At 43.9% G+C, this 12187-nt stretch overlaps 1 protein-coding gene across 1 annotated transcript in view; it reads right to left on the bottom strand.

Moving 5' to 3' along the window:
* TM6SF1 (transmembrane 6 superfamily member 1) overlaps positions 1-1768 on the bottom strand; it is a 28383-nt gene extending 26615 nt beyond the window's left edge. Inside the window, exon 1 of the mRNA XM_072148332.1 lies at positions 1751-1768. The gene's annotated coding sequence lies outside the window, so the exon portion shown is untranslated. The remainder of the gene's footprint in view (positions 1-1750) is intronic.
* Between the last annotated feature and the right edge of the window lie 10419 nt (positions 1769-12187).

Below are 12187 nucleotides of genomic sequence, written 5' to 3'. Positions count from 1 at the left end.
AAAGTTGCTGTTGTAGACACATGGTAAATAAAGTATCAAATATTTTTCCCTTTAACTGAAGTGCTTCCATGGTGTAAACCTTACTGCTTTCCCCTGGAATTAGAAAAAAAAAATGTTTCTATATTTATGCAATAAGCTGCTCAATACATGATCTGTGTAGCCAGGTTTCCCCATGTTCTCCTTTCAACACTGCACAACATTACTTTGCAAAGTTCATAAAATTATCCATACAAATAAGGAAACAGTGCACCAGTAGGCATAGCTACACCCCTGTGGCTGTGAAGCTACAACCTTACCTTTTTCAGTGAGGTACCAGGTAGGTGTGTCTATAAAGTTTCTTCTGATGTGGTATATTCAATGGACTGCAATTATTAAGGCAAAGGTAATTACCGTATATACTCGAGTATAAGCCGACCCGAGTATAAGCCGAGACCCCTAATTTTACCACCAAAAACTGGGAAAACCTACTGACTTGAGTATAAGCCGAGAGTGGGAAATGCATTGGTCACAGACCCCCCCCCCCAGTATATAGCCAGCCAGCCCCCTATAGTATACAGCCTGCCCCCTGTAGTATACAGCCTGCCCAGCCTGCCCCCAGTAGTATACAGCCAACCCAGCTTGCCCCCAGTAGTATACAGCCAGCCCAGCTTGCCCCCAGTAGTATACAGCCAGACCAGCCTGCCCCCAGTACTATACAGCCACCCCAGCCTGCCCCCAGTAGTATACAGCCAGCCCAGCCTGCCCCCAGTAATATACAGCCTGCCCCCAGTAGTATAGAGCCTGTCCCCAGTAGTAAACAGCTTGCCCCCAGTAGTATACAGCCTGCCCCCAGTAGTATACAGCCTGCCCCCAGTAGTATACAGCCTGCTCAGCATTAAAAAAAAAAAAAAACTTACCCTCCGGTGGCCCGGATGCGCAGCACTGCTCCCCCGATGTCCGCGCGGCTCGTCTTCTGGCTTCCGCACCTGTCTTCTTTCTTCTCTAACATCGTGCTGGGCGCCGCCATTGCTCTCTCCTGGCCGGCAGGCCCATAGTATGACGCGCCGCTGCTGACGTCATACTAGGCGCCGCCCGGGAGAAAAACATAGCAGCGCCCAGCACCATGTTAGAGAAGAAAGAAGACAGGCGCGGAAGCCAGAAGACGAGCCGCGCTGACATCGGGGGAGCAGCGCTGCACATCTGGGCCACCAGAGGGTGAGTTTATAAGTTTATTATTTTTTAAGTAGATATATATGTATATTGACTCGTGTATAAGCCGTGTATAAGGTGAAAAACTCGGCTTATACACAAGTATATATGGTATGTGATTTTTTTTTCTTTGCACCAAAAAATGGTGGGTGGTTTCCTTAAACATAAAATAAACGGCTTTGAAACGCAATTCAAATGCAACGGGGAGGAGCTTGGCTCTATGAAATTTGCATTTCCACTGAATTGCAGGCGATCATGAATGACCACCAAATGTTTTGCATTGTTTACAAAACATGTGTTGCTTGTTTCCGAATGCAAGCGTTTGAATTGTGTTCCTAAATGCAATTCAAAAGCAACATGTGAACCCAGTATTAAAACAATATCCAAACTGTATTTCATTCTTTACGATGCAGTTGTGAAAGAACATTTGGACAGCAGCTATGAAAAGTATCTGTTCACCCTAAGCTTTCCTATACCAAACAGGTTTACAGAGGTTACACTCCTCTAGCAACACTTATCAATAAATAACATTACTTTAGAGCAAAATTCTCTTTTTAGATACATACACTTTCGTATTTGAATCGATGCTTCTCTTAGAAATCCCTGTGACAAAAAATAGAGAATGATGTGTTAAAAATACACAGAGGAGAAGACAAGTCTGACATGATGCTTGCACGCTGACACTAAATAAAGCCTGATAAAGCAGCTGTCTTTAGGAAAGTATTGTGCTTGGCATCTATTCTGGCTTTGTATTCTGTGCCATCTTAACTTTGGAAAAGCTGTGCTCTATGCAGGAATTGTGATGATATGAAGCATAATCTAGCAGTGGGCAAGCAGCTAGTATGTTCCTTAACAGCAATTGTTTAGGTGTCAGCAAAGGTGAGGCCATTCACAAAGTGCAGTGACAGAGAGCACAAGACAGCTGTGGCACTAAGCTGTGGGATAAGAATAGATACAAATTGTCTCCCAAGGTGAATATTGTCAGCAACAGTGTTCTAAATCCAAATCATCTCTGAATAAGTGACATAGTTCTTAGCACATGTCACAGCTTCTGTGCGCTTTAGGTAGACTGATATATGCTCCTGCACTAACATTAATACAATCCAATGTAGTAAAGGTTAGTGTACGGGGCACTCCTCATTAACACAAACAAAAGGTCAAAGATGCTCATATATAATAAATGTTCATGTGTGTTGTAAGCCCTCAAAAGTAATCCAATATCCAGCCAATCTGTAGGTAATTCTTTCTTTACTGTAGCAAAATATTAAAATCCATAGTGATAATCATAGCCAACACGTTTCAAAGAAAACCGTTCTTGATCATGGCCAACACAAAGACTAGACACGCAAATATTTAAACATGTGTATGTAAGACACTACCTTACCAGATTTACAGCATCTTTCCTGAAAACTATATATACAGTATAAAGCCGCATTTCCAACAGTTTTCTCACTTTGGGTGTGACGGAGCGGGGATGTGAAAGGCTGGGCCTGCTGTAGTACTTTAGTACTATAGTATTTAATATAATACCAGAAGAGACTATACCTGAAAACTCCACCTGGTCATACGTGGTATAAACTGGCTTCTGGGGGGCTCCATAGGATAGGGCCTAACTCGCTGATCGGTGGGAGTTTCAGCGATGAGACCCCCACAGATCACGAGAAAGGCCGTCTGCTCCATTCATCTTAGGGAGCGACAAGACTTCTGACGGAGATACCTGGGACCCCATCAGACTCCCCGTTCTCGTGATCTGTGGGGTCTCATCACTGACACCACAACTGATAGGCAAGTTAGGCCCTATCCCTTTTAATAAGTTCCCTGAATTGGGTGTTGGAGTCTTGAAGCATAAATAATTCCCATATTGTTGACCATATAAAGAAAACTCTCATCTGTCTGAAGACACCAGACTAAACTAGGAGACTAAAGTAACAATGAGTTGAAAGAATAAATAAACAATAGAATTTGTTTCCAGAAAGTTGTTAATGATGGGCCTTATTCAGAGATTTGCACCATACACATGTAGCAACTGCAGAAGAAAATCCAATATAACACATGGACAGCAAATTCAGCATAATTGTAAGGTTTTTACATAAAAACTGCGCTACAACCAATAAATCATGAAGTGAACTTGTCACCATGAAATGACACTATAATCTGTGGGAAGTAGGTTACTGAATAATAGGAGCTGAATTTTCAAAGTGACAGTGAATATACATAAAGAGTGAGTGTGATAATCTGTATAACCTCTCGTACATATAATTCAGCCATGCAGATGAGGCAGTTGTGGCCCTTTCACAAATCTGGGTCAAGAAATCCTATACTTAAACTCTTCTTCCTATAGCTGACAATTTGATTTATGTTATGTACGCTAGGACTGAGACTTTGCATGTGTCATGCATTGCTGTGTAGTGGTGATAATCCATATATCTTTATGGTATGGCAATGTTATCTCATTCTTGTTTTGGACTTTGGTTCCACATGGGTTCAACAGGGGCACTCTGACTAGTAGCTATTGAGGGCTCTGGGACTTTTGGTTACGATGGCATCCACTGTGACTTTTAGCTACTGGGGGCTCTGTGACTATTAGTTACTGGATGTACTGTATTAGCTACTGGGAGCTCTGTGACTATTAGTTACTGGAGGTACTGTATTAGCTACTGGGGGCTCTGTGACTATTAGTTACTGGATGTACTGTATTAGCTACTGGGGGCTCTGTGACTATTAGTTACTGGAGGTACTGTATTAGCTATTGGGGGCTCTGTGACTATTAGTTACTGGAGGTACTGTATTAGCTACTGGGGGCTCTGTGAATATTAGTTACTGGAGGTACTGTATTAGCTACTGGGGGCTCTGTGACTATTAGTTACTGGAGGTACTGTATTAGCTTCTGGGGGCTCTGACTATTAGTTACTGGAGGTACTGTATTAGCTACTGGGAGCTCTGTGACTATTAGTTACCGGAGGTACTGTATTAGCTACTGGGGGCTCTGTGACTATTAGTTACTGGATGTACTGTATTAGCTACTGGGAGCTCTGTGACTATTAGTTACTGGAGGTACTGTATTAGCTACTTGGGGCTCTGTGACTATTAGTTACTGGAGGTACTGTATTAGCTACTAGGAGCTCTGTGACTATTAGTTACTGGAGGTACTGTATTAGCTACTGGGAGCTCTGTGACTATTAGTTACTGGAGGTACTGTATTAGCTATTGGGAGCTCTGTGACTATTAGTTACTGGAGGTACTGTATTAGCTACTGGGAGCTCTGTGACTATTAGTTACTGGAGGTACTGTATTAGCTACTGGGAGCTTTGTGACTATTAGTTACTGGAGGTACTGTATTAGCTACTGGGAGCTCTGTGACTATTAGTTACTGGAGGTACTGTATTAGCTACTGGGGGCTCTGTGATTATTAGTTACTGGAGGTACTGTATTAGCTACTGGGAGCTCTGTGACTATTAGTTACTGGAGGTACTGTATTAGCTACTGGGGGCTCTGTGACTATTAGTTACTGGAGGTACTGTATTAGCTACTGGGGGCTCTGTGACTATTAGTTACTGGATGTACTGTATTAGCTACTGGGAGCTCTGTGACTATTAGTTACTGGAGGTACTGTATTAGCTACTGGGAGCTCTGTGACTATTAGTTACTGGAGGTACTGTATTAGCTACTGGGAGCTTTGTGACTATTAGTTACTGGAGGTACTGTATTAGCTACTGGGAGCTCTGTGACTATTAGTTACTGGAGGTACTGTATTAGCTACTGGGGCTCTGTGACTATTAGTTACTGGAGGTACTGTATTAGCTACTGGGAGCTCTGTGACTATTAGTTACTGGAGGTACTGTATTAGCTACTGGGAGCTCTGTGACTATTAGTTACTGGAGGTACTGTATTAGCTACTGGGGGCTCTGTGACTAATAGTTACTGGAGGTACTGTATTAGCTACTGGGAGCTCTGTGACTATTAGTTACTGGAGGTACTGTATTAGCTACTGGGGGCTCTGTGACTATTAGTTACTCGAGGTACTGTATTAGCTACTGGGGGCTCTGTGACTATTAGTTACTGGAGGTACTGTATTAGCTACTGGGAGCTCTGTGACTATTAGTTACTGGAGGTACTGTATTAGCTACTGGGGGCTCTGTGACTATTAGTTACTGGAGGTACTGTATTAGCTACTGGGGGCTCTATGACTATTAGTTACTGGAGGTACTGTATTAGCTACTGGGGGCTCTGTGACTATTAGTTACTGGAGGTAATGTATTAGCTGCTGGGGGCTCTGTGACTATTAGTTACTGGAGGTACTGTATTAGCTACTGGGAGCTCTGTGACTATTAGTTACTGGAGGTACTGTATTAGCTACTGGGGGCTCTGTGACTATTAGTTACTGGAGGTACTGTATTAGCTACTGGGGGCTCTGTGACTATTAGTTACTGGAGGTACTGTATTAGCTACTGGGGGCTCTGTGACTATTAGTTACTGGAGGTACTGTATTAGCTACTGGGGGCTCTGTGACTATTAGTTACTGAAGGTACTGTATTAGCTACTGGGGGCTCTGTGACTATTAGTTACTTAAGGTACTGTATTAGCTACTGGGGGCTCTGTGACCATTAGTTACTGGAGGTACTGTATTAGCTACTGGGGGCTCTGTGACTATTAGTTACTGGAGGTACTATATTAGCTACTGGGGGCTCTGTGACCATTAGTTACTGGAGGTACTGTATTAGCTACTCGGAGCTATGTGACTATTAGTTACTGGAGGTACTGTATTAGCTACTGGGGGCTCTGTGACTATTAGTTACTGGATGTACTGTATTAGCTACTGGGAGCTCTGTGACTATTAGTTACTGGAGGTACTGTATTAGCTACTGGGGGCTCTGTGACTATTAGTTACTGGAGGTACTGTATTAGCTACTGGGGGCTCTGTGACTATTAGTTACTGGAGGTACTGTATTAGCTACTGGGGGCTCTGTGACTATTAGTTACTGGAGGTACTGTATTAGCTTCTGGGGGCTCTGTGACTATTAGTTACTGGAGGTACTGTATTAGCTACTGGGGGCTCTGTGACTATTAGTTACTGGAGGTACTGTATTAGCTACTGGGGGCTCTGTGACTATTAGTTACTGGAGGTACTGTATTAGCTACTGGGGTCTCTGTGACTATTAGTTACTGGAGGTACTGTATTAGCTACTGGGGGCTCTGTGATTATTAGTCACTGGAGGTACTGTATTACCTACTGGGGGCTCTGTCACTATTAGTTACTGGAGGTACTGTATTAGCTACTGGGGGCTCTGTGACTATTAGTTACTGGAGGTACTGTATTAGCTACTGGGGGCTCTGTGACTATTAGTTACTGGAGGTACTGTATTAGCTACTGGGAGCTCTGTGAATATTAGTTACTGGAGGTACTGTATTAGCTACTTGGGGCTCTGTGACTATTAGTTACTGGAGGTACTGTATTAGCTACTGAGAGCTCTGTGACTATTAGTTACTGGAGGTACTGTATTAGCTACTGGGGGCTCTGTGACCATTAGTTACTGGAGGTACTGTATTAGCTACTGGGGGCTCTGTGACTATTAGTTACTGGAGGTACTGTATTAGCTACTGGGGGCTCTGTGACTATTAGTTACTGGAGGTACTGTATTAGCTACTGGGAGCTCTGTGACTATTAGTTACTGGAGGTACTGTATTAGCTACTGGGGGCTCTGTGACTATTAGTTACTGGAGGTACTGTTTTAGCTACTGGGAGCTCTGTGACTATTAGTTACTGGAGGTACTGTATTAGCTACTGGGGGCTCTGTGACTATTAGTTACTGGAGGTACTGTATTAGCTACTGGGGGCTCTGTGACTATTAGTTACTGGAGGTACTGTATTAGCTACTGGGGGCTCTGTGATTATTAGTTACTGGAGGTACTGTATTAGCTACTGGGGGCTCTGTGACTATTAGTTACTGGAGGTACTGTATTAGCTACTGGGGGCTCTGTGACTATAAGTTACTGGAGGTACTGTATTAGCTACTGGGGGCTCTGTCACTATAAGTTACTGGAGGTACTGTATTAGCTACTAGGGGCTCTGTGATTATTAGTTACTGGAGGTACTGTATTAGCTACTGGGGGCTCTGTGACTATTATTTACTGGAGGTACTGTATTAGCTACTGGGGGCTCTGTGACTATTAGTTACTGGAGGTACTGTATTAGCTACTGGGAGCTCTGTGACTATTAGTTACTGGAGGTACTGTATTAGCTACTGGGGGCTCTGTGACTATTAGTTACTGGAGGTACTGTATTAGCTTCTGGGGGCTCTGTGACTATTAGTTACTGGAGGTACTGTTTTAGCTACTGGGAGCTCTGTGACTATTAGTTACTGGAGGTACTGTATTAGCTACTGGGGGCTCTATGACTATTAGTTACTGGAGGTACTGTATTAGCTACTGGGGGCTCTGTGACTATTAGTTACTGGAGGTACTGTATTAGCTACTGGGGGCTCTGTGATTATTAGTTACTGGAGGTACTGTATTAGCTACTGGGGGCTCTGTGACTATTAGTTACTGGAGGTACTGTATTAGCTACTGGGGGCTCTGTGACTATAAGTTACTGGAGGTACTGTATTAGCTACTGGGGGCTCTGTCACTATAAGTTACTGGAGGTACTGTATTAGCTACTAGGGGCTCTGTGATTATTAGTTACTGGAGGTACTGTATTAGCTACTGGGGGCTCTGTGACTATTATTTACTGGAGGTACTGTATTAGCTACTGGGGGCTCTGTGACTATTAGTTACTGGAGGTACTGTATTAGCTACTGGGAGCTCTGTGACTATTAGTTACTGGAGGTACTGTATTAGCTACTGGGGGCTCTGTGACTATTAGTTACTGGAGGTACTGTATTAGCTTCTGGGGGCTCTGTGACTATTAGTTACTGGAGGTACTGTATTAGCTACTGGGGGCTCTGTGACTATTAGTTACTGGAGGTACTGTATTAGCTACTGGGGGCTCTGTGACTATTAGTTACTGGAGGTACTGTATTAGCTACTGGGGTCTCTGTGACTATTAGTTACTGGAGGTACTGTATTAGCTACTGGGAGCTCTGTGACTATTAGTTACTGGAGGTACTGTATTAGCTACTGGGAGCTCTGTGACTATTAGTTACTGGAGGTACTGTATTAGCTACTGGGGGCTCTGTGACTATTAGTTACTGGAGGTACTGTATTAGCTACTGGGAGCTCTGTGAATATTAGTTACTGGAGGTACTGTATTAGCTACTGGGGGCTCTGTGACTATTAGTTACTGGAGGTACTGTATTAGCTTCTGGGGGCTCTGTGACTATTAGTTACTGGAGGTACTGTATTAGCTACTGGGGGCTCTGTGATTATTAGTCACTGGAGGTACTGTATTAGCTACTGGGGGCTCTGTGACTATTAGTTACTGGAGGTACTGTATTAGCTACTGGGGGCTCTGTGACTATTAGTTACTGGAGGTACTGTATTAGCTACTGGGGGCTCTGTGACTATTAGTTACTGGAGGTACTGTATTAGCTACTGGGGGCTCTGTGACTATTAGTTACTGAAGGTACTGTATTAGCTACTGGGGGCTCTGTGACTATTAGTTACTTAAGGTACTGTATTAGCTACTGGGGGCTCTGTGACCATTAGTTACTGGAGGTACTGTATTAGCTACTGGGGGCTCTGTGACTATTAGTTACTGGAGGTACTATATTAGCTACTGGGGGCTCTGTGACCATTAGTTACTGGAGGTACTGTATTAGCTACTCGGAGCTATGTGACTATTAGTTACTGGAGGTACTGTATTAGCTACTGGGGGCTCTGTGACTATTAGTTACTGGATGTACTGTATTAGCTACTGGGAGCTCTGTGACTATTAGTTACTGGAGGTACTGTATTAGCTACTGGGGGCTCTGTGACTATTAGTTACTGGAGGTACTGTATTAGCTACTGGGGGCTCTGTGACTATTAGTTACTGGAGGTACTGTATTAGCTACTGGGGGCTCTGTGACTATTAGTTACTGGAGGTACTGTATTAGCTTCTGGGGGCTCTGTGACTATTAGTTACTGGAGGTACTGTATTAGCTACTGGGGGCTCTGTGACTATTAGTTACTGGAGGTACTGTATTAGCTACTGGGGGCTCTGTGACTATTAGTTACTGGAGGTACTGTATTAGCTACTGGGGTCTCTGTGACTATTAGTTACTGGAGGTACTGTATTAGCTACTGGGGGCTCTGTGACTATTAGTTACTGGAGGTACTGTATTAGCTACTGGGGGCTCTGTGACTATTAGTTACTGGAGGTACTGTATTAGCTACTGGGGGCTCTGTGATTATTAGTTACTGGAGGTACTGTATTAGCTACTGGGGGCTCTGTGACTATTAGTTACTGGAGGTACTGTATTAGCTACTGGGGGCTCTGTGACTATAAGTTACTGGAGGTACTGTATTAGCTACTGGGGGCTCTGTGACTATTATTTACTGGAGGTACTGTATTAGCTACTGGGGGCTCTGTGACTATTAGTTACTGGAGGTACTGTATTAGCTACTGGGAGCTCTGTGACTATTAGTTACTGGAGGTACTGTATTAGCTACTGGGGGCTCTGTGACTATTAGTTACTGGAGGTACTGTATTAGCTTCTGGGGGCTCTGTGACTATTAGTTACTGGAGGTACTGTATTAGCTACTGGGGGCTCTGTGACTATTAGTTACTGGAGGTACTGTATTAGCTACTGGGGGCTCTGTGACTATTAGTTACTGGAGGTACTGTATTAGCTACTGGGGTCTCTGTGACTATTAGTTACTGGAGGTACTGTATTAGCTACTGGGAGCTCTGTGACTATTAGTTACTGGAGGTACTGTATTAGCTACTGGGAGCTCTGTGACTATTAGTTACTGGAGGTACTGTATTAGCTACTGGGGGCTCTGTGACTATTAGTTACTGGAGGTACTGTATTAGCTACTGGGAGCTCTGTGAATATTAGTTACTGGAGGTACTGTATTAGCTACTGGGGGCTCTGTGACTATTAGTTACTGGAGGTACTGTATTAGCTTCTGGGGGCTCTGTGACTATTAGTTACTGGAGGTACTGTATTAGCTACTGGGGGCTCTGTGATTATTAGTCACTGGAGGTACTGTATTAGCTACTGGGGGCTCTGTGACTATTAGTTACTGGAGGTACTGTATTAGCTACTGGGGGCTCTGTGACTATTAGTTACTTAAGGTACTGTATTAGCTACTGGGGTCTCTGTGACCATTAGTTACTGGAGGTACTGTATTAGCTACTGGGGGCTCTGTGACTATTAGTTACTGGAGGTACTGTATTAGCTACTGGGGGCTCTGTGACCATTAGTTACTGGAGGTACTGTATTAGCTACTGGGAGCTCTGTGACTATTAGTTACTGGAGGTACTGTATTAGCTACTGGGGGCTCTGTGACTAATAGTTACTGGAGGTACTGTATTAGCTACTGGGAGCTCTGTGACTATTAGTTACTGGAGGTACTGTATTAGCTACTGGGGGCTCTGTGACTATTAGTTACTCGAGGTACTGTATTAGCTACTGGGGGCTCTGTGACTATTAGTTACTGGAGGTACTGTATTAGCTACTGGGAGCTCTGTGACTATTAGTTACTGGAGGTACTGTATTAGCTACTGGGGGCTCTGTGACTATTAGTTACTGGAGGTACTGTATTAGCTACTGGGGGCTCTATGACTATTAGTTACTGGAGGTACTGTATTAGCTACTGGGGGCTCTGTGACTATTAGTTACTGGAGGTAATGTATTAGCTGCTGGGGGCTCTGTGACTATTAGTTACTGGAGGTACTGTATTAGCTACTGGGAGCTCTGTGACTATTAGTTACTGGAGGTACTGTATTAGCTACTGGGGGCTCTGTGACTATTAGTTACTGGAGGTACTGTATTAGCTACTGGGGGCTCTGTGACTATTAGTTACTGGAGGTACTGTATTAGCTACTGGGGGCTCTGTGACTATTAGTTACTGGAGGTACTGTATTAGCTACTGGGGGCTCTGTGACTATTAGTTACTGAAGGTACTGTATTAGCTACTGGGGGCTCTGTGACTATTAGTTACTTAAGGTACTGTATTAGCTACTGGGGGCTCTGTGACCATTAGTTACTGGAGGTACTGTATTAGCTACTGGGGGCTCTGTGACTATTAGTTACTGGAGGTACTATATTAGCTACTGGGGGCTCTGTGACCATTAGTTACTGGAGGTACTGTATTAGCTACTCGGAGCTATGTGACTATTAGTTACTGGAGGTACTGTATTAGCTACTGGGGGCTCTGTGACTATTAGTTACTGGATGTACTGTATTAGCTACTGGGAGCTCTGTGACTATTAGTTACTGGAGGTACTGTATTAGCTACTGGGGGCTCTGTGACTATTAGTTACTGGAGGTACTGTATTAGCTACTGGGGGCTCTGTGACTATTAGTTACTGGAGGTACTGTATTAGCTACTGGGGGCTCTGTGACTATTAGTTACTGGAGGTACTGTATTAGCTTCTGGGGGCTCTGTGACTATTAGTTACTGGAGGTACTGTATTAGCTACTGGGGGCTCTGTGACTATTAGTTACTGGAGGTACTGTATTAGCTACTGGGGGCTCTGTGACTATTAGTTACTGGAGGTACTGTATTAGCTACTGGGGTCTCTGTGACTATTAGTTACTGGAGGTACTGTATTAGCTACTGGGGGCTCTGTGATTATTAGTCACTGGAGGTACTGTATTACCTACTGGGGGCTCTGTCACTATTAGTTACTGGAGGTACTGTATTAGCTACTGGGGGCTCTGTGACTATTAGTTACTGGAGGTACTGTATTAGCTACTGGGGGCTCTGTGACTATTAGTTACTGGAGGTACTGTATTAGCTACTGGGAGCTCTGTGAATATTAGTTACTGGAGGTACTGTATTAGCTACTTGGGGCTCTGTGACTATTAGTTACTGGAGGTACTGTATTAGCTACTGAGAGCTCTGTGACTAT

The sequence above is a fragment of the Engystomops pustulosus genome, chromosome 4, assembly GCF_040894005.1.
Source record: "Engystomops pustulosus chromosome 4, aEngPut4.maternal, whole genome shotgun sequence".
NCBI classification, from domain to species: Eukaryota; Metazoa; Chordata; class Amphibia; order Anura; family Leptodactylidae; genus Engystomops; species Engystomops pustulosus.
The sequence above is the reverse complement of the archived record's forward strand: the minus strand, read 5'-3'. Positions and strand labels throughout refer to the sequence as shown.